This window comes from Bos indicus x Bos taurus, chromosome 1, assembly GCF_003369695.1.
Source record: "Bos indicus x Bos taurus breed Angus x Brahman F1 hybrid chromosome 1, Bos_hybrid_MaternalHap_v2.0, whole genome shotgun sequence".
NCBI classification, from domain to species: Eukaryota; Metazoa; Chordata; class Mammalia; order Artiodactyla; family Bovidae; genus Bos; species Bos indicus x Bos taurus.
The window spans coordinates 59,091,419-59,117,315 of NC_040076.1; the positions used below are offsets into that span (position 1 = coordinate 59,091,419).

General features: G+C 37.6%; 1 protein-coding gene across 9 annotated transcripts in view; it reads right to left on the bottom strand.

Moving 5' to 3' along the window:
- Positions 1-25,897, bottom strand: part of ZBTB20 (zinc finger and BTB domain containing 20) — an 819,533-nt gene that overhangs the window by 378,830 nt on the left and 414,806 nt on the right. For all 9 annotated transcript variants that reach the window (XM_027525147.1, XM_027524738.1, XM_027525072.1 and 6 more), the window contains one exon: positions 23,604-23,651. The gene's annotated coding sequence lies outside the window, so the exon portion shown is untranslated. The remainder of the gene's footprint in view (positions 1-23,603; positions 23,652-25,897) is intronic.

Sequence of the window (25,897 nt, forward strand, 5' to 3'; positions counted from 1 at the left end):
TCAAGGAACTGATGACATTTTTTTTTTCTGCCCTGTAGTTTATTGTCTCAAGTATTGCTTGAAATACCAGGCTACATGCAGTGAGGTCTGCTCTAATGGTATTTGTTGACCTGTTGACCTGTAAGTTTGGGTCAGCCTGAATAAATGGAGATGTACACTATACAGGGAACCAGTTAGTCAGATGGTTTGTAGTTAGGCTTTCACTATTTTTACAATGCTTTATTATTAATATTTTTACCCTGAAGACTAATCACTATTCTCAAATAATCTTGTTATTATATGAAACAGTAATATTTATTAAGGGTGCTTCTGGAAGTCTCCAAATGGGGGTATGCAGAGGTGGATTTACTATGAATTTAATGGAACTTAAACTTCAGGGTCCCTCACTTGCACAGTCCCCCCCTTCCCCTGCAAAGACCCTGTACTTAATTTTTAATCATACTTCTGTATTCTTTTCCTTAAAGAGTGTCCCCAAAATAGCTTAAGTTTCTGGCAAAATCTTGATCCACCTTCGGTATAAAACAATCTTGAAGGAGTCAAACCTGACTACCCTTAAAGGCCAATTCAAAGAGTGATATAAGACGTACTTTTACAAGCATATACAAATGACATTTCCAAATGTATCCCTCCTATTGTTGTCATCTTCCACCTCGACTCCCCTGCCCTCCAGGCAAGGGCTAGATGCCATCTTACTGTTACAAGGTCTCTAGACTCTTTTAAATAAAATCTGTCTGTGCAGTGATTGGGAATGATCATAGTGTTTCTGTAAAAGATGAAAAATTCAGAGACATAAGATAATTTCTAAGAGTAAAAAGACAGAAAATGTTTTTATGTAAACAGTAATACTTGTTATACACAGCTAAGGATTACATGCATTTGAGAAAACGAAGGACGTGGAAACTCTCTCAATACAATTTACAGTGGCACCTACTGAAAAGCGTGGTGAGTTTACACAGAGTGTGGGAATTTTTACCACAAATAACACCACGTGTCTGTTTTTTTGGTTTCTGAAAACCCCAAATAAATCCCACAAGCACCTCTAAAGCCCACCACGGAATTCTGACACTTCTGAGTAAGAAGTTCAGAAGAAAATAAAAACTTTGGATGCACTATGTCCGTCTACAGCTTTTCCTATAATGCCCTGTCCTGCTTGTTAAAGAAAACTGAATAAACGATAATTCAAAAAATGAATGAAATTATCCCAAATGAAATATTAAATTGAAAAATAATAGTTAAATTGTTCATGACTATTTCCTGTTATATTTTTTCTTTCACTCTTAGAAATGGAGTTAAGAATGCTTCAAATAAAAAACGTAAAGCCCATCCCATCCTATAAAGAGCTAACTCACGTAAACAGGAAGCTTATTAAAAGAGCTAATTTCTTGGCTTCCTGGCAAAGACTACTTTTTATTTTGGTGGCAGCACCTATTTAAGTAGAGGTCTTTTTGTGGGCAGGGTGAAAAATTAAACATTACAATCCGTTAGGCACCCACAGGATTAGAGTTAGTTGAGGGTCTTGTTGACTAGAGGAGACAAGGTTGCTCTGAGATCAAGGAACAGGCTTTGGTCAAGCCCTGCCCTGTGCGTGCTGGGCTTCTCCAGCCAGGCATCGCAAATCAACTCCAAGTTCCAAAAGACTCAGTAGACAGCAGTTAATAACAGTGCAAAATGTTTCATATGCATTTGTTTCATACGTTTCAAACTATTCTCTTGTTTCCTTTACATTTAAATGCTGTTTTATCTGTTTCTCTCTTTGCTTTCCCTTTCTGGGAAGCACTCTAATATAATGGAAAGTTTTGAAATTTGAAATCTTGCTTTCTTTTTTTTTTTTTTTCCCATAGCAACACTGTTTTTTTTTTCAATGCTGATTAATCACATTTATTTATTTTTTTAAATTTTATTTTTTAACTTCACAATATTGTATTGGTTTTGCCATATATTGAAATGAATCTGCCACAGGTATACATGTGTTCTCCATCCTGAACGCTCCTCCCTCCTCCCTCCCCATACCATCCCTCTGGGTCCTCCCAGTGCACCAGCCCCAAGCATCCAGTATCATGCATCGAACCTGGACTGGCGACTTGTTTCATATATGATATTATACATATTTCAATGCCATTCTCCCAAATCATCCCACCCTCTCCCTCTCCCACAGAGTCCAAAAGACTGTTCTATACATCAGTGTTTCTTTTGCTGTCTCGTATACCGGGTTATTGTTACCATCTTTCTAAATTCCATATATATGCGTTAGTATACTGTATTGGTGTTTTTCTTTCTGGCTTACTTCAGTCTTGCTTTCTAGTCCCTGTTCTGCCAAATACTGTGACACCTTGCCTTCCCGAGCCATCATTTTCTGATCTGCAGAATGGGGACTAACAATTCTTCTTTAATCAGTTCAAGCTTTTCATAGGTAAGCATCACCCATCTCAAAAATCACCTGAGGTGAAAATACAAATTTCCTGATTCTCTGCAAGTTAGAAAGCCTTGGAATCTGCATTCGAAGCCCTCTTCCCGGATGACTTTTGTACATGCTAAAGTTTTTGGACCACATCCTAACTCGTCTGAATCAGAATCAAATTAAATCACGTAGAAGAAATTTATCTGTTAACTGCAAATCAAGATGTGCGTGTTTAGTTGCTCTCATTTAGTGATATTTTCCAGGGTAGCTCAAAGAATAAAAGCAAGGACAGGACCATTTTCCCAAAGATCTTGCTTCAAGCCATTCCTGCCATGCCAATAGCATTCCGCTTTATCTTCAGTTAGACAGGTAGGTTCACTGGGGGTTAGTGGGGGGAGTAGAGCTGAGGGCTGTGACACAGATGGGACTTCTGCAGAATTTCATTTATGTGACTATACCTACCCCACAGGGTGATATAAGGATTAATTCCTATTTGGTAATTTACTGTGTGTAAAATGCCTTGAGCCCCTTGGAGGAAAGTGCTATATAAATGTAAAATAATAATTATAATAATAATAACCTCAACTATTTAACTGATCAGTGAATTAGCCAGAAGATTTAGGCTGCCAAGGGACAAGGCTGAAACCATTATAAGCAGGAACATTTTACATCATCATATCTCATAACTGTTATCACAAAAAGGGGAAACAAAGGGTGAAAATTAAGATAAATCCATGTTCTCCACTGATTTAAATGACAGAGGATCACTAGTAATGGCTCATGAAAGCCAGGAAATGTAAAAATGACAGCTGCATTGTAATTCTAACTCAGTGTATAAAATCCTGAGATTAAAAAAAAAAAAATCCTGAGATTTTATACACTTTGGTCTTTTATTTGTACAGAAAATGTCTCACCAGTGCAACATCTGAAATTTAGCATTATTAAGGCATTTGTCTGGACTTACCTGATGGCTCAGCTGGTAAAGAATTCGTCTGCAATACAGGAGACCTGGGTTCTATCCCTGGGTTGGGAAGATGCCCTGGAGAAGGGGACGGCTACCCACTCCAGTATTCTGGCCTGGAGAATTCCATGGACTGTATAGTCAGTGGGGTCACAGAGAGTCAGACACGACTGAGCAACTTTCACTTTCACTTTTTTAGGCACTTGGCCGTGCTTTTGTTCAGTTGGAATATGTTCACAATTCACTCCTATTGGTAGATAACGGTTTTCCTCTCTGAAAGATATTGGTGTTATTCTATGAAATTCCAGGTAATATTTGAATCAGTTATTTACAAACAATTTGATTCCCATGTATCTTCCTAGGAACACTAGGGATTTAGTTTCCTTCCTAGGAAACTAAAATATATTGGAGATAACTTTTCTTCCCAGCAAGAAAATATTTCAGTACATAAACTTACATGAGTTCAACTGTCCTCAGTTCCTACATTATTCGTTTTATTTATTTGATTCATTCCATGCAGATCTTTCCACTAAAAGCTCAAGGGGCTAAACCCAGAACTTTCATATACTGAACATGAATCACTTCTTAAACCACAAAAAGCAAAAGAAAGGGCTATAGAAATCTTAATGGGCAAGCTTCAGATGCTCAAAAGCAATTGTTTAGTTACTCTACTTAGTTATGCATCGTTCAAAACACTTTCTAAATCGGGCAAGAAAGGTTCTTTTGTGAAGAATAGGCTTTGGGGCCTTGGACAAGTTTTAATTCTAGTTGTTTTATAGCTCACACACACAGCAGTTTCGATGTGTATGTAAGGCGGTACTGTACTTCACGTGACAAAGTTTGCAGTTGAGTATTGAAAGGAGAAAGGGAATAAAGAAAGCTAGGAGAGGAATTGAGCATGTGGTACCCTGTTCTATTTTTCATTATTAATTCCAGACTCAAGGTTTACGCTTTTAAATTATTCAATACTGAGTGTGTAAAAACAGGTGTAGACTAAGGTGAATGAATACCAGAAAATAAAGTTAATCAGTATAATTTCTTATAAATACTAAAATTAAGCTTTACTCTCTCTATAAGGAGAAAGGCAGAAAAAAAAAAAAGCCAAACCCAGAGTTTATGATGAATTTTCTTAGCCTGAAATAGTTAATACTTCCCTGGTGGCTCAGACAGTAAAGTATCTGCCTATAATGTGGGAGACCTGGGTTCAATCCCTGGGTTGGGAAGATTCTCTGGAGAAGGAAATGGCAACCCACTCCAGTACTCTTGCCTGGAAAATCCCATGGATGGAGGAAGTAGTTAATGCTAGATATACCTTCTGATTTACAAGAAATCATGTGATACCTAATCCCTAAGATTACAAAATATTGTGTGATGATGTGTTTAAACACATAATGTGATGTGTTTAAACACATAAATACATAAACACACATGTGCACACATCCACACATACATCAAAAATACGGTGTTCTAGTATAGATTTCTCACTTTAAAGGACCTCTAAAAGGGGAGAAGAAAACGGGTATACAGAAAAATGAATCAATTGGGGTCACCAGCAGAGAGCAAATCCAGTTAAGTGCTGCCAATAATCATTTCTACTACAAACATTTAAAAAATCCATCTTTTCTTGACAGATGTCTTTTCCTCCGGTATAGCTGATATGGTGGCCAGTGCCCTGATCTTCTAGTCACACTGGCATTTCTTGCCCTTGCATCACAAGCTCAGCCGTGCTCATCAAAGTGGAGAAGCTGACAGCATTGTCTGAAAGACACAGCTTGGGATAATTGCTCCTTGTAGTTCCCCTGTCAATGAATATTATCATATTCTTCTCACGAATAAGTTTACTGTACTTTCTTTTTTTTTCTGCGCACTTAGCCACTAAGCACACTACTATTCTTTTAATGAGATGGACTAAACATGACAGTGTGAGCTTTGGCCTAACGGTCTCAAGACTCTGTTTTAAAGCCTCTGTGTTCATATTTTTTAAAAATGATCTTTGTCCAGAAGAAATAAAAATTACACTATTTTTTTACTTGATATTACTGTTTTCTTAAGAAGGCTAACTAAATATTCAATGGATAGGCACAAATCAAAGAACAAAGCACATGAGGCTAGCAAACATACTCTCTTACTGAATTTCTTTCACTTACGTGTATAATGGAATCCTCTGCACAATATGTTTTCTTTTCCTATCCTGTTAGACTGAAGGATAGTTCTTGGGCAAAAGTAGAAAGAACATACTTTCAGTCTTTTCGTGATCTACATCTTTGAAATGTTAGCCTCTCTTTCGTTTTAAATGCTAGCCAGTTATGAAGGAAAACATTTCAATGTACTGCTGTCACTAATAACAGCAGCAGCAACAGTAACGATAATGATATTAACATCAACATTTATTGAACTCTTAGATGGCTCAGATGGTAAAGAATCTGCCTGCAGTGCAGGAGACCCTGGGTCAGGAAGATCCCCTGGAGAAGGAAATGGCTACCTACTCCAATATTCTTGCGTGGTAAAACTCATGGACAGAAGAGCCTGGTAGTGCATAATCCATAGGGTCACAAAGAGTCAGACATGACTGAGCAACTAACACCTTAGATGCCCTAGGCACCACTATCCTCATAGGAACTGACTCATTAAATCTTCACAACAACTCTATCCGGTAATAGTATTATTACTCCCATCTTTTGGATGAGAAAATATATGCACAGAGAGACTAAAATTTATGCAAGATTGCACAGACAGTAAGTAGAGGAGTCAGGATTCAAATGGAGGGAGCCAGAGTCTGCCACATAATGAGCATTTGACTCCACAGGGCCGAGTGTTCCTTCTTCTCCTGAAGCTCTTCCCCAAGTGGCCAGTGATCAGTGTTTACTTCCCCTGCTGAACACTTATGTATGTGTTGACACATAGCCTGTTGTAAATAACACTCATGGTTAAAAGCTCAGTATCTGGAGGCATATATAAGAGATTTATCCTATATATCAGCAGTGTTTAACTCTACCAATATCTGCCTCAGCTTCCTCCTATGTAAAATGGTAATAATAATACCAATTCATTAGTTGTTGTGAAGGTTAAATGGGATAACACACATTTAAAGCTCAATAGAAGGTCAATGAATAATAAATGTTAACTTCATTATTACTGAGCTTAATCTCTTAATATATATATAATCCCTTTCCCCAATTAGATTGCGTTTTTTTTCACAGAAATTATCATTATGAATTCTCATTGTTTTGTGTTGGGCTTTCCAATTGTTTAATATATGTTGCTGAAATCTTAGTTGTCTTGGGCATCACTGTAATAATATAGGTGGTGCAGTGGTAAAGAATCTGCCTGCTAATACAGGAGTCACAGGTTTGATCCCTGGGTCAGGAAGATCCCCTGGAGGAGGAAATGGCAACCCACTCCAGTATTCTTGCCTGGATTATCCCATGGACAGAAGAGACTGGTGGGCTACAGTCTGTAGCATTGCAAAGAGTTGGACGCAACTGAGTGACCAAGTACACACATACACACAACTCCTTAAATTTCATTAACAATTCTGTCAGGTAATATGTATTTATACTATTATAAATAATAAAGTATTTAGACCAATATCTAAAATTAAGTGAGCACTTACTATCTGCCTGGAACTCTGCCAAGTGCATTATACCAATATCTCATTTAATTCTCCCCAAACCTCTGAACTACGGACTTCTAAAATCTCCATTTTACACAAGCGGAAACTGAGGCCCTCAGGTCACTCAGCTAAGCATTTCAGAATGTGACTCTTTAACCACAACCCTATACAACCTGGTAAAGAATGAATGTAAGGTAGGTGTTCAATAAATATTTGTTCCTGATGATGAATTGACTATTATCTTAATGATTTCTGTTACCAGAAAACCGTGCTTAAAGCAAACTAATGTGGCCTAGCTAATATCATTCATTCATTAGTTAACTATTGAAAAGAGATTACTGTATGCTAGGTACATACCACATACTGGCAATAAAAAAAAAATACTATGCATCTAAAATTTTCTCATCAAAAGTAATTAAGAATTTAATATAATTTCACTTACTATCATTTTCTATGTCAATTCTTATAAAAATCAAACTTCTTCCTCTCTCCCTTTCCCTCCCTGCCCACTCTTTCTTATTTTTTCTTTTAAACCCAAGTTTCATAGTATTACATTTATATAGATTTTCACCAATAAGAAGCTTATATGTCAAGGCAAGGAACCATTTTAATTATATTTACTCTTCATTTTGAGGATATTTCTTTTTCATATCTGACAAAGACTTTTGAAGTGACTAAATAAAGGCAAAGCAACCTGATTTAAAAAAATTCTTTCATGTACAATCTTTTGTCTGTAATATTCTCATAAAAGCTTCAAAATTTTAAAAGAAGGTTTTAGCTGTTTTTGTTCTTTTCAAATTGGCAAAATTTGATTTTTTTTCTTCACGTTTGGATTTCCTTTAAAATCAACAAAGAGGAAAACAAGAGCATATTCAATTTTTAAAATACACTCTTCATTGGTGCCCTGGCATCATCAACTAATATCAGCATCACTCTGAAAACTATGTTTCAATTCTTTAAAAAAAAGAAAGAGTTGAAAATGGACCCATAGAACTCATACAAAACCAAGACTACTGTCTTAGGAAGAGAAAATGTTTAAGGGCAATGGGAGACCATGATCATTGATATTAACAAACTTTGTGAATATTTCCTTCACCTCTACACAGAAAGTATTTCATTTATCTGTGAATTAAAAATAAATCTATTTAAGGGTTTAAGTGGATAATTCAAAAGTCAATAGGCTTCAGGTATACTTTGTAGAATCATTATTTCTTATGTATGACTTTAAGTTATATTGAGTTTATAATAAAAAAAAGTCTCCTAAACCTCTGTCATTAAATGATTCAACTAGGCAGAATTATTTAAAATGTAATAACGAAGAAGAACATTCTCTATTTATCTAGAGTGCATACAGATGAGAATGACCTCAGGGTGTTAAATTCATTCATTAACTAAAGCTACATTTATTGTGTATGTACTATGTACTAGGCATTTAATGGACAACAAACCTACAAAGAGTAATCTAATTGATCTGAAAAACAGTATGGGGTATATAGATAGTGCTGGTGAGAGAACAGAGATGAGATAATAAAGTGATTATAATCATAGCTCTCATGGGCTGAGGTCCTATTACATATCAAGGGCATGTACTAGGACTTTATAAAAACCACTTTCCACCAACACTCATGATCTCAGAGACGAGAAATCAAATGGTTGATGGTTGATAAACAACTTTGTAATGACATATAACAAATTTTATACTTTATTTTGTATGTAAAAGGAAACATTTTCAAGATGAAGAATGACAGAATCGACCTTTTGTTTTAGAAAGATAACTTTAGTGTTGAGTTCATATTTGATATAGGATCACTTTCACTAGCTAAAATGTCCACCACACAAAGATATGATATTTTGTGTGGAACTGTGTAAATTCTCTAACTAATCCAGATTGCAGCACCTATAAAGCCCGGTATGAATTAAATACTATATGATTTCCAAAAAACATAGATTGGATTCTTTATATTTTTCATGGTCATCTTTAATGATTCCCATTAATTAACTAGTTGAACTCCATTCTGAGACATCTATGATCAACTCCTGAAAACTGAATAGCCTTGTCTCCCACTAAATTACTTAAAGCCCTAAAAGTCTTGCTACACCAGTCTCCTCACTGTTTCTGAACACATCAGATTCTGTCACGGCTCCGGACCCTAGTTTTCCTGATTTTCCATCAAATTATACTGCCTTGTTCTTTTTTCTATCAGGTGAAAACCTCATTCATTTTCCAAATCTACTTAAAGATCATTTTCTTTCTGTAGTTTTACCTCTCACTCATCTTAGATCAACCACTTTATTTTTTTCCTTGGCTTCCTTCATTACTTTTTTTTCTCCTTCTACAATAGCACCTTTTCATTCTGCTTTATATTGAAGCTATTTGTTTCTGAGTCTCCCTCCTTCTATTGACAGAATCTATTTGGTAAACAGCCTGAGAGTAGTGGTCTTGAATCTTTCATCTAAGGTTACAAAAAAAAAAAAAAAAATAAAACACCAGAAAAGAAGCAAAGTGTATCATACTGTTGGCCAAGTAATGGTGTCCAAACAATGCAGTGCCATAACCAATGCTCAGTAACTGACTGGTGAATGAGATGGTCATTCATTCAATCATTTATTCTCACTTTTCATTCAATCAACAATTCTATGTGCTCATATTTAGTAGAAAATAAAGGCTGCTTAATCTTCCCTGGTGGCTCAGACCATAAAGCATCTGCCTACAATGCAGGGCATCTGGGTTCAGTCCCTGGATCAGGAAGACCCAGTTTCCTGGAGAAGGAAATGGCAACCCACTCCAGTACTCTGGCCTGGAAAATCCCATGGATGGAGGAACCTGGCAGGCAACAGTCTGTGGGGTCATAAAGAGCCCGACACGACTGAGTGACTTCACTTAACTTAAAGGCTGCTTTGCTAAAAAGAAAAAAAAAAACTTTCTGTTCATTTGAATAAAACTCTTCTACAAATCAACAGGCTAAGAAAAAAATTCATTATAATTACTATTATTGAATCCAACAATGGGCCATCTGAAGAGTACATATCATCTTAGAGGCAGGAAAACTTGTGATAAACGGAGAATTGCACCAGTTCACTGTTTAACATCACTGCCTCCATACAGCCTGTAGATATTTATTGACTGGCTTTAACTAATGTGTACTGTGGTACTGGCAGAAGTATATGAATTACCTGCCCAGAGATACTAATAGACATATACAGATATTAAAACAAACAAAACAATTTCATAGCACCACAAGAGAGAAAGGCTAGTATTTACAAAACTATTTATTGTCCAGGCAAGACTGTAGAATTCAAACATATTATCTCATTAAATCCTCTTTAAAAACACTAAAATGGCTAATGTTTACACACTTTAAGTAAAAATATAACTGAGTATGAGAATTTTAATCAAATTCCCAGAGGCCATAATATTAGGAGGCTGAAGAGCCAGAATTAAAAAGCATAGAAACCTTAGACTTTCCCATTTATGTTATTTATTAGGATCGACTTGTAAATCAAAGAAGTTGAAATCAATGTAGGTATATATTTTAATAGAAGCATTCATGGAACAGTGGGATCTTAATGTAAAGATCAAAAGATAGATTAATAGGGAATATTTATTGAGTCTCTCTTGCAGGAGATGCAAGAGATACATTCTGGATGTATTAACTCATTTAATCCTTACAGCGTTTTTTGGAGGTGATTAATACTATTACTAATATTATTATTACTAAGCTAAGATTATGACATCTGGTCCCATGACTTCATGGCAAATAAATGGGGAAAAAGTGGAAACAGTGACAGGTTTTATTTTTTTGGGTTCCAAAATCACTGTGGATTTGTGGATTGTGGATTTTTTTACCACAGCCACGAAATTAAAAGATGTTTGCTCCTTGGAAGAAAAGCTATGCCAAACCTAGACAGCATATTAATAAGCAGAGACATTACTTTGCTGACAAAGGCCTGTATAGTCAAAGCTATGGTTTTTCCATTAGTCATGTACAGATGTGAGAGTTGGACCATAAAGAAGGCTGAGCACCAAAGAATTGATGTTTTCAAACTGTGGTGCTAGAGAAGACTCTTGGACTGCAAGGAGATCAAATCAGTCAATCCTAAAGGAAATCAACTCTGGATTTTCACTGGAAGGACAGATGCTGAAGCTCCAATACTTTGGCCACATGATGCGAAGGGCCAACTCATTGCAAAAGACCCTGAGGCTGGGAAAGATTGAGGGCAAGGGAAGAAGAGGGCGACAGAGGATGAGATGGTTGGATGACATCATTGATTCAATGGACATGAGTTTGAGCAAACTCCTGGAGATGGTGAAGAACAGGGAAGCCTGGTGTACTGCAGTCCATGGGGTGGCAAAGTCAGACACAACTTACGACTGAACAGCACAACAATATTTTTAGCAGTACTGTTATCACTTTTCAGGATGGAAACTGAGCCATAGAGAAGATAATAAACTTTCCCACGAAGTCACCAAGCTGGTAAGTGGCTGTATAGTAAAACTTTTTTTTCTATAGCTCATAGAATTTAACTACTATGCTATACTGCCTTATTAGGCTGTAGGGGTATTTAACGTGATGGTCTGAATAAAGTTGCAAGCAGGGGGCTATTACCACCACATTGGAAGTTCTGGCTTCTACATATGAATTGGGGGGGGGTACAAACATTCAGTCCATAACACTAGCACTTCCCAAACTTTTTCATGTCATGGCACAAATAGAAAAGGGTTATATTTGTTTTGTGTGCTTACTGGGATAAACTGGGAGGGATTTGGAGCCTTGAGGGAGGCTCTGCTGGGACAGATATGACTGCCCCTTGGCCTCCCAGAGGGGATCAATAAGTATCCCACGAAGTTTGGCAAACTACACACCTTACAAAACCATAAACTATTCAGAACACAAACAGTATCAGCCATTATAATCACTGTCTCAGAACCTCATTTTGGATCTTTCGTGATCTAGCTGATATTTTTCTGGAAGACATTAGTGTGGAAAGGGGTTTCCTAGGAAGCTGATCAATAATCACTGGAGAAAAGGTGAGAACATGTAGAAAACTATGCTGCAAGGGACACATCTCACTTTATTGAAATAGAGTATTTCTTAATATGAAAATAAAAATCATTGTTTAGATTATGCATCACATCCAACTAACACTGAGTACTTACTTACATGTGTCAGGGCAGTGCTAGACACGGGAGACCACAAACGAATAAACAATATCTCTCCCTCCAAAGGTTACAATCTATTGATATAAGTAAAGGGGTTTCTATCTAGCTTTGGGAACCAGGCTATAAATGAGCAATAACTCAATGAGGGTAGTATAAACAGTAGACAAGAAGATGCTGTGAACTGACTAATTAAAACAAAAAGTCGTCTGACGACCTGTCTCATTTTGGGCTCCTTCCAAAGAAGGGTCTGGGACAAGGGGACCTCAGAAGGCAGGAGTGAAGCAGTGATGAGAGTGAATCAGGGAGAAGAATTAGCAATAGTAAAGCTATGTCAAAGAGGCCACCAGCAGTGCAATGTCATCAGGATCAGATGTATAGACAGTGCCTCCAAAGGTATACATCTGGTAGAGGCTGGAATATTTCTTTTCCAGCCCTGTTCCTCCTTTAGTTAAGAGTTACCCCCACAGGGAAATTAGTTGCCATGCTCGTTCCCCCAAATCCAATATAGATTTGTTGAGCTCTCCCAGCACTAGAAAAGACCCTGGGCCAGAATGTGGAAGAGCACTACAGAGGCTGGAGTCTGGGCTAATACAGAACTGTTTCAGTGTGGTTAAAATTAGAGGTGAGCTGAGGGATAACAACAGAATGCCCAATACATTGACTAGAGTAACCTGTAAAGACATCTGGGGATGGGGCATGCTGCTGCTGCTGTTGCTAAGTCGCTTCAGTTGTGTCCAACTCTGTGCGACCCCATAGACGGAAGCCCACCAGGCTCCCCCGCCCCTGGGATTCTCCAGGCAAGAACACTGGAGTGGGTTGCCATTTCCTTCTCTGATGCATGAAAGTGAAAAGTGAAAAGGAAGTCACTCAGTCGTGTCCAACTCTTAGCGACCCCATGGACTACAGCCTACCAGGCTCTTCCATCCATGGGATATTCCAGGCAAGAGTACTGGAGTGGGGTGCCATTGCCTTCTCTGGGGGATGGGGCATAGACACTGTGAAATCTGATCCAGCACAATCTGACGTAAAGAATGGTTGAGGAAAGCTTAGATGGACATCTTACTAAATTATATTCCACATAAAGTGTCTCTGGTTCCTACAAGCAGTCAAACTTTGGGGTAACAAATCCTGACACTGTCCAGCTAAGAAACAGAAAAATGATTTGCTCATGGGCCTATCTGATTCTCTGGCTATGAAGTCAAGATTGGACTCTTAGCAGTTCTTATGAAAATCCTGACACTCATTCACCAATTATCTTCTAGGAATTGATGTGTATTGCTCTCCTTGTGTTTCAGGACAGAAATCTTTGAATTGCTTTAGGGAGTTTTTCCAAAAACAGTGATGTAGTTTTGCACCATTTTGTCATGACTGGGCCTACTGAAAATTTCCTGACATTCTGAATTCATGGCAATAATATTTGTGCTGTTGTAGCTGGTTTGTATTTTTTTATTGTTGTTTTGTATTAAAGTAGAGGAGAAATAAGAAAAGGTTAAGGATTGCATCTAAATGTATTAAGCTTGAAGGCTTCAACATAAATGAAAAGATTTATAGAAAGTTATTAAGACCTTTAAGTTTCTATAAAAATTTCATCATTGCTGACAATATCTACTCTCATTAACTCTGCCCAAGCAGTTCTTGTGTTGCTGTAAGGCTGCAGGTGAGTTTATTTTACAATTTACCAAGCAGTATAGGAGTTTTCTGGAGAATTTTCATCGGAGGCCCAAGGTTAAACAATATATATTTTTATGGTTACAAGAGAACATATATATACTCTTCTCTCTTCTATCATAACATATAAGGAAATAACTATTCTTAATCCGTAGAAACTGTGGTGGTGGTGATGTGGGTACATTATGGCCCTTTATATGAACATATGTAACTTCTCTTTGACCATGAGTGGACAAGTCTTTTTAAAAGTTCTGGGGGGTGGGGAAGAGCTCCAGGGACCACGTGGGCTCTGTCAGTAAGTTCCAATCTGGGACATCAAATCCAGTTGCACAGAAACCAAATGTCAATATTTACAAAACTCTTTCCATCTTATATCCTGCTTCCTTTTCTTTTTATGCTTTCTCGTCCCCTTTCTTTCCTCTCTTTTCTTTGATCCTCTTTTTCACTCTATTCCATTTGCTCTCATTTTTCTCCTGCCCACAGTCTGTACATTCTGAAAGAGGATTCAGTGATGGAAAAGAAAGGGCCTCAAACAAAGCTGTCCTCCAAGACAGAGCACTCTGGAGGGAGGTGGCTGGAGACTTGGGCCAAGCCCAAGGACTAGTGCTCAGAGCCCTGAGACTCTCAACTGAAAGAAAGCATTAGGCTTCTTCAGGCTTGATGGCTGTATGAAGCCTCCGGATTTCAAAGCTTTCCTGGGCTGACAAGGACTTGCTAATTTCAAACATTCTAACCAATTACTCTCACAAAGAACTCTGGACAATAATCAGAGGAGTAGGGTGGGAGTGCTGGGGAGGAACGGCCCTGCAGGTTTCACTCTGCTGCTCTGCCCCTCACCATGGAGTCCATACTCTGCTCCATGAGTAAATAAAGACAGTGAAAAATACAAATGTGCTCAATGGGTCCTCCTGGCTGTCTTGTTCTCAGTAATGGGATACATAGGGACCCTGTCCTGCATTTAGTCCAGTAATTTCTGATGGTGTTAATTAAAAACTTTTGATGCTGATTTGAATGGAAAATACCTCAAACAGTGTTTTCTTTATTGAATCACAAGTTCTGAGCCATGGATTATTAGGTTAAGCTCTGTCATCAGTGAGACCAATATAAACGCTTTTCATACCATCTGCTTTGACAAATAATAATAATAATAATAGTGATAAATGAGAAAGAAGAGAAACCATTTGGATTGACTCTTTTATTTTAACCTGTTTTTTAAAGGACTAAATTGAAAATCTGTGTCCCTGAATGTGGAACATATGATTTTTTAAAAATCTTTTTTTACAAATCCTTGCAGAACATTCAAATCACCCAATGTTCCAGGACCTGAATTTTTTATATTTTAAAATGGGGAAAGCTGCTTAAAATAAGTGAATCAGCTGCTAAGTGATTTCTCTCTGTCTCTTTCCCTACTCTCCCTTTCAAAAGGCTGGAAAAATACTTAAAATGGTGTATGCAGTTGATATGTGCTGCTTAAGAAGCTTAATATAATTACGGAGGACTCAGACTTTCTATTTAAATACAAGATAGGCAAGGGCAATAGAAGCTGAGTTATGAGTATGCATCTCTTGTGAGGTATGGGGAATGTTTCCAAACATTTAATCCACTGAGCAAGGTAAGGGTGCAAAGCAGTTATCCACAGGTTTCTCTATCCTCCTGGAAACCTGAGAAATCCAGAGAGCAATGTAAGCGGATCGTGTGACAGATGCTGTGCAGGAAGGAAGCAGGCGAAGAAAACTCCACTCTGCAACCCAAAGCTTTTGTGAAGCACTAAGCATACCACCAAAACATCCTGATTGATTTCTAAGATTTGTCTCCAATTTTGTTTTTAATTTTCACTTTACACCAAGGCTTGAAGTCTTGGACACCTAGTTTGAGAGTTCCCTTGCATATCGCCTCACAGATGACATCTTTTCTTTTTCTCTTCTGTGTTTCCATATACCTATCATTTTCCATTTCCTAACCTGTTTATTCAAACTGTCTGTAATATTATCTGAATCCTTGAAAGACCACAAGATTTTCCTTCTTCATCCTGAAGGTCTTCATCACTCATGCTCTTGTTTTGATTTACAGATCTCTACCAGTGGACAATTCTGAAAGAGATGGGAATACCAGACCACCTGATCTGCCTCTTGAGAAACCTGTATGCAAGTCAGGAAGCAACAGTTAGAACTGGACATGGAACAACAGACTGGTTCCAAATAGGGAAAGGAGTACGTCAAGGCTGTATATCGTCACCCTGCTTATTTAACTTCTATGCAGAGTACATCATGAGAAACGCTGGGCTGGAAGAAGCACAAGCTGGAATCAAGATTGCCGGGAGAAATAGCAATAACCTCAGATATGCAGATGACACCACTCTTATGGCAGAAAGTGAAGAGGAACTAAAAAGCCTCTTGATGAAAGTGAAAGAGGAGAGTGAAAAAGTTGGCTTAAAGTTCAATATTCAGAAAACTAAGATCATGGCATCTGGTCCCATCACTTCATGGGAAATAGATGGGGAAACAGTGGAAACAGTGGCAGACTTTATTTTTTGGGGCTCCAAAATCACTGCAGATGGTGATTGCAGCCATGAAATTAAAAGACGCTTACTCCTTGGAAGGAAAGTTATGACCAACCTAGACAGCATATTCAAAAGCAGAGACATTACTTTGCCAACAAAGGTCCGTCTAGTCAAGGCTATGGTTTTTCTAGTGGTCATGTATGGATGTGAGAGTTGGACTCTAAAGAAAGCTGAGTGCCGAGGAATTGATGCTTTTGAACTGTGGTGTTGGAGAAGACTCTTGAGAGTCCCTTGGACTGCAAGGAGATCCAACCAGTCCATTCTAAAGGAGATCAGCCCTGGGTGTTCTTTGGAAGGACTGATGCTAAAGCTGAAACTCCAGTACTTTGGCTACCTCATGCGAAGAGTTGACTCATTGGAAAAGACTCTGATGCTGGGAGGGATTGGAGGCAGGAGGAGAAGGGGACGACAGAGGATGAGATGGCTGGATGGCATCACCGACTCGATGGACATGAGTCTCAGTGAACTCCGGGAGTTGGTGATGGACAGGGAAGCCTGGAGTGCTGTGATTCATGGGGTTGCAACGTGTCGGACACGACTGAGTGACTGGACTGAACTGAACTGAACTGAAAGAGGATGAAGTTCTCCATAAAGGCTAAGCGATTTGGCAAGTCTTCTTTCCTTCCCTCCCTCACCACAGGCTGCATTGACCTCACTCTCTTGGAAAAGTTTGCAGAATTGGCCTCCTAGCCTGGTGGGACATGATATGATCCTTCAATAATGACAAAGACAATGATAAAAATAACAGAAAATACTCACAAAGCAGGTGAAGCACAAAGCAGGTGAAGGGAATGCATAGGGCAACAGAACTAAAACTCCAAAAGGGAAACAGGCGTGACCAAACCACCACCCGAACTCCTTTGTTCACAGAATTTATGATTTTGCTCCCAGAGAAAATTGATAGGTGACATTGTCTATAAAGAACTAGTAAATGTAAATTAACAGATATGAGGCAAATGAACGCACTTCATGATGATTTCCAGCTGAAATGATCTTTTTTTTCCTAGAGACCAAGTTTTTGTTAAACTTAATCCTTACTCTCTTCCTTCCCCAGCAGCAGAAACATCTGGTCGGTTTTAGATTCCCCTTGGATTTCCAACTTCAAAGGGAATTATAAAGAATAACAAATTCATGTACCAGCAGTAAAAAAAAAAAAAAAAATTAGAGCAGCAGGAGAGAATGGTAAAATTGTCCTTATTTGACTGCTAGTGACAGGCGCCACAGGCAGAACTAGGAGAAAAGACAAAGGCAGGCTCACCGGGTGACAACCTGAGTTCCTGGAAAAGACTGAATCTTTGGCTATACTCAAATATGCACAGGCTCTTACAAACTCAAAGGAATTTTCTCCTTGCGTAAGTGAAAAAGTATAAAGAATTAGGAAGGTTAAAAAAAAAGAAATGGGTTCACATGTACCTGTCACGTAGTAAGCATCAACAAAAGTTTGTTGAAAGAGTGATCAGGAGACAATTGTAAAGATTCACTTAACCTCTGGGTTTTTAACTTAATTTACAGAAAATTGTATGAGTTCTGATTCCACGAAGGGCTGGACAAGCCATCCCAGAAATAACTCAGGCTCCTAAGAATCCACTAGATCGATCATGTCCTCATAGAAGATCAGACCTCCCAGGGTTTCCAAAAAAGTCTGCTTCTTCCTTGCTCTGGTTCCTTATTAAAGGATGGGCAGAAATCAAAGTCCTACCAGAGTGGAGGAATAGAGTTTGAATGAACTATTGATAACTGTAGTTGTGCCAACTTGTGCTTGACATCACTTTATAGAATTGGATTTATCTTTCTCCTCTGTCATTTTCTTAGCAAAATTGAAATATACCTCCTAGAGTGTAGGTCTTGATGTAATCAGAAATTAGAAAATGAGAACAATTAAAGAAAGTACAATTTTGCCATTGTAATTACCCCTTACAAATAGCCTTTCCTCTTTCCTGTTTTATGTGCACTGTGTACAACAACAATAAACAGATATGATTATCCAATCAACTTGTTTGTGCATAAAGAGAGAGAAAGAGTTAAAAGCTAACGTGTCTTTAAGTAAGTAATTATATAAGTCTTTAAACTTAGCATTCAGCGGTTATAGATCTCCACATCACAAATACATTAGGTTGATTCATAGTGAAAGCATTAGTCATTCAGTCAAGTCCAACTCTTTGCGACTCCAAGGACTGTCACCCACCAGGCTCCTCTGTCCATGGGATTCTCCAGGCAATAATAATGGAGTGGGTTGCCATTTCCTTCTCTAGGGGAGCTTCCCAACCCAGGGATCAAACCAGGGTCACCGGCAATTTTTGCAGGCAGATCTTTTACTGTCTGAGCCACCGGGGTTGGTTGATTCATAGAATGGCCATCAAAAACTCAAAAAGCAAATGACTTCTGATAAAAAAGTATACATCAATGGCATCTTAAGAATATTTCATAGAGTAGGATAAAATAATAGAATCAGTTCTCTATGGAGCCCAGCATGATTTGCTAATGGAGTAGTCCCCTCAAAAACGGACCATCTCAAAGGAAGTTCTATATATCATAGACTTTGAGTAATCTCTAGTGAAGGATGAAACAATGAAGACTTCACATTTCCAATGTAAAAGAACTGAGCTGGCTGCAAAGTCATCTCCTTAAATATCTTTGCCTTGAATGGAGTCTTCATCCTTCTCTCACCCCTCCAGGTAAGGGAGAGAATCACCAAAGTTATCTCAGTAAAAGCATGCTGTAACTCCCATCCTTGTGTTAATTGTGCATGATTGTATGTTATGTGTCTAATAAAATTTATCCAAAAAATATGCCAACTTCTTCAAAGATGGGTCTGGTGGTATGAACAAAACATTTTTTTTTTCCTTTTGTAACTATCTGTATTTAAATCTAAATTAAAGTCTTGGCTTGATGGGGGCATTTGCAAAAAATTTCCTGCCCTATTTAAGTAGAATCATTCAACCATGATTTTGAACTATACTACAGGGAAGGATATAGAGAATATGGAATACTACTTTATTTCAAGAAAGGTTGTTTTATAGCAGATGTAAGAACTGAATAAACACCAGACCCCAAGGCCAAGCATAAGAATATGCCACACACACACACACCAAGAATCAAACACTATTATTAAGCATAGTAGTAATAATAATAGTATCTGTTATTGTGATGAGACACTTAAGGTTCACTTGGGCATAATGAATAATACTTTAGCTAGAAAGAACTATGGGTAAACTTCCTCTTCTCCCTAAAACCCAGTTTATAGTCTAGGTTTATATGACATGAGCTATATAACCCAACACCACATGTAAGAGAGAATGCAGGAAAAAGTGAAAATTTATGCCTTTATTTCAGTTGTTGTGTTGGCAATATCAATCTTAAAATAATGATGAAAAGTTAACTCTTTCCAAATATGGGTATTTTGGGTTATGGTGAAATAGCAGTAGCTTTAAAACAGTATAGTAGCTAGATCCTACCTATCTTTTCCTGGAATGCCCACTTCAACACCAAGCTGTCAGATACATTCCTGAACTTTTGAAGACATTATAATGATGGTAATGTCAGGCCAGGATAAAGAAAAACAGAAATGATCAGAAGACTGAGGGGAAAAAGACATGAGATGGAAAAAAAAAATAGTTCGTATTGTCGACACCATCCAGTCTAGCAATTTTTACAGATGCTTTCTGTTTGCTTGAGACAGTTTATTGCTTATGTTATTTCTTCTGTTCCTTTTTTTTCCATGTGCTTTCCTCCACCAACTTTGTTCAAAAATATTTTGTATGTGTCCATACTGCAAACCCTCATATCTTTCTAGATTTAGTGCAGTGGAAGAATTCTTATTTTTTTTCCTCTAAGGGTTAAGACACATCAATATTCCAGCTACTCACTTTCAAGGCCAATGGAAAATGTGCTCCTAAGATTAAATAGACCTGAGTAACACATAAATCCAGTTTATACTGATGCAGGATGGTACGCAGTTACTCACATCCTGAATCTCTGATGAGTGGAATACACCTGTTGGAACCGTCACTGACCTGCAGGTCATAGACAGCCAGGCAGGATAAAACCTTCACTACTGGTCCTCTGCGGACAGCCTCGTTGCATGAAGCATTCATCCTTGTGGATTTGGGTGTATAGGAGGTGGTCTAGCTATAGGAAACTGACTTGAGGCTCTTTAAATATTCTGAGGATAAACTAGAGTAATACACATAGGCACAGAGGCAATGAGTATCCCTTGTTCTGCAATGCACCATCTCCCTCTATGCCCACTTTCCCAGACATAGTGCTTTTTTTTGAAAAATTATTCAGACTATTAATGTATAATTCCTCCCTTTTCAGACTTCTTAAGTGTCCCCTTAGGAAGAAGCCTTTTGTTTTGGCCAATTAAAACAAACAAAAAATACCTATAAATGTTTAAATCCGGTGTTACATTTGGTTTAAGTAGGTTCGCCATATTTATCTAGGATGTGTTGGGTGCAGCCACGCTGGACTTCTCAGTAGTCAGAAGGTTACGTTTCGTTTCACCTCAAATATGGAATTATATACAGCATAGGAGATATGCAATGATGAGTGTAGTTAGTGTGGTATTGATCTGGCATGCAAATCATCATCCTAAGTTTGAATCAAAGAAAAAAAAACCCCCCCCCCCCCAAAAAAAAAACCCCAAAAACTCATCCAAGAAACCTAGCCAAACTTGTAAAATATCTCTGTAGTCAACTAAATTGCCCTTTGGCTTACAGATGTGCATAAAAATGTTTTGAAACACATGTCTGAGATTTAGGATCAATGTTTACATTTCAGAAAATATGACAGTAATACTCAGAAGAAAAATACTCCTCTACATAATGATCTGAATGTTTTTAACATGAAAATGTAGAAGGTTCTAATGGGCCTGAAATATTGATGGGCTAAATGCTATAATGACTGGGGTTTGCTTCAGAAAAACATGGAGGGAGCACAGGAAAACAACAGGCCATGGCTTTAGTCACTGCACAAGCTGGGTCCTGAGCACATGGGATTCATGGTAGCGATCTGCCTACACTCAAGTATTTCAAATTGTTCACATAAACGATTTAAACATTTATCCTGATTTGAACTTTCATTTACTCACAATTTATTGACTGATTCATTTACTTTTTATATATAAGATTATGGAAACAAAAAATGAAAACAAAAATAAGAAAATACTCTTGGACATTTAGGTGAAGTAAGCTATTCTTCAGAAACAGTATATATTTATTTAAAATGGTGGTTATAAGGACTATGTAATTACATGTAGAATTCTTAGGTTAAATTTTGAAAGCAGGATATAAAATTATATGGAAAGTATGATTACAGCATGTTTTAAAAAATATATCCTCAGGGGAAAATGAGAGTAAAGAAATATATCAAATGGTTATTAATGGTTGGATTTAAATTATAGAAATAATTACTTTAATTTTTCTTCATTTTACTCCAATGTGTTTTTTCAAATTATTTTTAATAAGCATGTATCATTTTAAAATGAAAATAAATATTTATTCATTAGTGGATAAGATGTGCTCTCCTTTCCGAAGGAGCTTTTCATTTACTATAACAGAGAATCTACAAACACCCAGCATTGCCCTGATAGTTTAAATCTTCATACCTAGATGTGAAATACACCCATCAGATTTTATCTGATCATAGAAACATAAAGAGCTTTCTGTGTGTTGGATAGAAATAGGAGAGGAACTGGTTTTTTTGCAAGCCAGAAAACGTGTGAAATTCAGGCCATTTTGTGATGAGATCACTTCACAATGAATGCAAAGGGAATGACTAAAGTTACCCAATGAGCCTCTCCCTTGAGTTCTAAACATTCACACTGATAGGAGTTTCTTTTCGGGCAGCGTAACAAGCAAAGTTTGAAGTGAGAGTAGGGCGTCACAACCTAAAGGCTTGTGCCCTTCACTGGCAAGATGGGTACCTTTAGAGAGACAGATAGATGTACAATAGAACTAGAAACAAAAATAAAAGAAGAAACAAAAATGAGGCATTCATCCTTGTGGGTCTGGGTGTATAGCAGGTGGTCTAGCTATGGGAAACTGACTTGAGGCTCTTTAAATATTCTGAGGATAAACTGGAGTAATATACACAGGCACAGAGGCCTATCTATTGTACAGATAGATGTACAATAGAACTAGAAACAAAAATACAGTGACATCTGTAGATTATGTGCAATAGATATGGAGAGTCTCTGCTAGAAAGCTATCTTTATTACCCAAGAGATTATTTCCCTCATCTTATGCACATTCATACAAACAGAAATCAAGAGTATAGGTGCTAAAAATTTGGAGAATATGATGTTCATAACTAAATAGGCCTGGCCAGGGCCAGGCAGAATATATTCAGATGCCAGGCAAGTCACCCTTTCACTCTTTCCTCTCTGGTATAACTGTCAATTCATTTCTATGCAGGCTAATCTCTAGTACACTCAACTCTTTCAGGTCCTGTCTTGATGATGATCTACCAATATTCCCTCAGTCCAGACCTGCACTCTCCTCCCAGCCACTGAACTCTCAAGAATTCCTGAAACTCTGAATTTTAAAACTTTACAAATTCTCACAAGACACATAGACCTCGTTTCAAACCTAGGTTCCCTTGCAGCCTTGATGTTGATCCTCTTACTTAACTGGTAATGTTGGTGGTAGTGGTGAGGGTTTCATGTCCCTTGTGTTTGTGGGTATACACAGGAGCAATCATTGATTCACATGAAGCAAATGCATTTCAAATTTGTAGCATATCATCAAATAATAGCAGGTAATTCAACACATCATAAAATATGTTTGGAGAATTTTGTCTGCATAAGGCAAAAACACTCAGTGTTCCACATGGAAACATCCATGTTCAGCTTCACCAAATCACCTTCTCTGTCCACTCAGGGGACTCCTTTGGAAATAGACATATATTATCTCTGGAGAGTTTTTCAAGCAAGTCCTTTGAATACTTCCCCCCGCCCCCGTGCAGCAAAATCAGTGTAAACCGTCTGCTGAACTCTGTGACAATAGGTTCTTAAGATCATGTTTCTTACCATTCTAAATGATGGTATTTCAAATGAATAAATAGGAAATGGAACAGGTACCCTTCACCAATGTCAAAATACTTTCTGTTCAAATCTAGCATTTGAGGTGGTGGACATGCCACAGCTTTAGGTCTAATTCTTTCTGAGGTTGGGAGAAATATATTTGACTTCTGTGCACCTCAATATTTTGGGTCGCCGTTTAGAGATGATGAAAAGTTGCTTACCAGACAGCAATGTCACGAGGAATATCCAGTTAGTGATAGTGAAGCATTCTGAAATGAAAAGAATATGGTAAAATGTATGACAACATGGCAATCATAGAAAATAACACATTTACTTCTCATTCAGGACACTGGCATACTGACACTATATAAAAATAAAGGATGCTCCCCTTTGGGAATGAAAATACAACTGCACCCTGAGAAAGGGCTTTTGTATTTGCCTGTGTGTTTTAACTTTAAGGCTCTAACCAGTTGTAACCAGTTGTGAAAGACTTGCTGCCTATTTCTGTAATTCACTGTAACTTGTGTTGAGAAAGTTATGTTTTATGGTTAATTATCCATGGTCTGTTTAAAAAAATAAATCAAACCATTGTGAACCACCAGGATTTGCAGCTCCATTTGAACTTCACTGTACTTTTGATTAAACATTTTGTAAATAAAAACAAACTGGTTTCTCCTTGTTTGGGGTTGTTTGTTCCTTGTGTTCTGGATATAAATATTGTGGCAAGAGTGGTGGAACAAGCTATGGATTATTTATCCCTGGTTTCATGAGTTGTGAGTTACTGGCCTTATCCTCTTTCATGTATATAAATAAATGTATAGCATTATATTCCAAGTCCTGTAAGACAACTGGAATGAGTGAACTGAAACCTTTTAAAACCAAAACCTTTTATGCTAAGTCACAGAGCAACAAAACAAACCCCAAATTAACATTTAAAAAGCTTCTACTGTGGAGAAACAAAATCCCCAAATATTATATAATCTACATTTTAAAAATTGCTTTCCTAACAAGCAGCAAGTCTATCAACAATTCCACATGGAGGTCTTTCCACTGCTTTTATAATGGAGACGCCATAGATGGTTTTACCAGAGATCACCTCCCACCCACAATATCACCATCAGAATGAAGCCCTGAAAATAACCAGAATGATAACTTAAGCCAAAATTGATTTAGAAAGATCAGGAGTTACTGTAGCTAAAGATAATGAAACATTATAAAAGAAGAATTCTGTATAAAACTTGTCATCATCCTATGACTTATATAAATAAAAGAAGCCTAAAAAATAATTGCCTAAGCAAAGTGAGTAAAGTCAAGATTCAAAAGACCCTGTGGCAGAGTGTAAGAGGAGTATATTTGAGACCCATAATCATATGGCCCTAACATTGCATTTGAACTCAATAAGGATCCCTAAAGTACCTTGCGCAAAATTATGTTTGTTAAACGATCCAATGGTCTGTGCATCACTGACCATTAAAAAGGACCTCCAGGAAAGATATAAAATTTCTTTCTGCAATTTGTTATTTTTTTTAAAAAGATAGAGACAGGATAATAAGGGCTTTCTTATAAAATGGGGTGGTCGTCCCTGACTGAAGTTTGAAGAGCACTGTATTTGATCTCATCTGACCCCTTTATTACTATCATGGCTTACTGCTTACTTGCATAAGCACTAAGAGGGGACAGTCACTGCAGCTCACCAAAATATTCAGGTAAAATATTCCTAAAGCAGCTACTGTGTGCTGGGCACAACTAGAGTGATTCATGTTGAAAGAGTATAAGTTAGTGACTGAGGTTCTTGTTGCAACATTTAAAAATATCTATTACTATTGCCAATAGCAAAGAGAAGCCAGGTTTACCCTAAGAGTTGTAAAGGACTTCTGAAAAATTAGAAGAAATTTAAATTTTGCCCTATCTTCCTGTATGCCTGGAAATAGAAAGTTTAGGCTTGCCAACCCTTCCTAGGCCTGGATCCCATACTGCAGAAGAAAAGCTAGAAGTAGCTTACAAGTTCCCAGGGCCATGGTTACAACCAAAAAAGAGTGCTGTTCCAAAGCAGCTGGAATTAATGGGGCATTGAAAGGTCAATTCTTCCCTAAGTATGTTTCAGAGAGTGCGAAAATCAACTGAGAGGGAATTGAAAGTTATTCTGAAAAACTGAGGCAGGAAAAAGTCCAAATATGTTTTACTCAAAGACATTTTCCCTACTCTTTTGATAACCAGATAGCTCCAAATATTTTTGACAATCAAGAAAATGCTCCTCCATAGAGGAATAAGGTTTCATTTAAATTCAAGCAAACCTATTTGAAAATCAGGGTATTCTAAATGATTCCCTGTATACAGAACTGTAGACCAAAACTAAGTGTTTGGCTACAGATTAATCATGTTAAAATTACATTATAAAGAAACATTTTACATGGTGCAGTATTCAATTTGATAATCAAGTACACACATACAAAACTGCCTATTGGAATCCACACTTACCTACAACTGAGAAAACCACAATTCAAAAAGATTAATG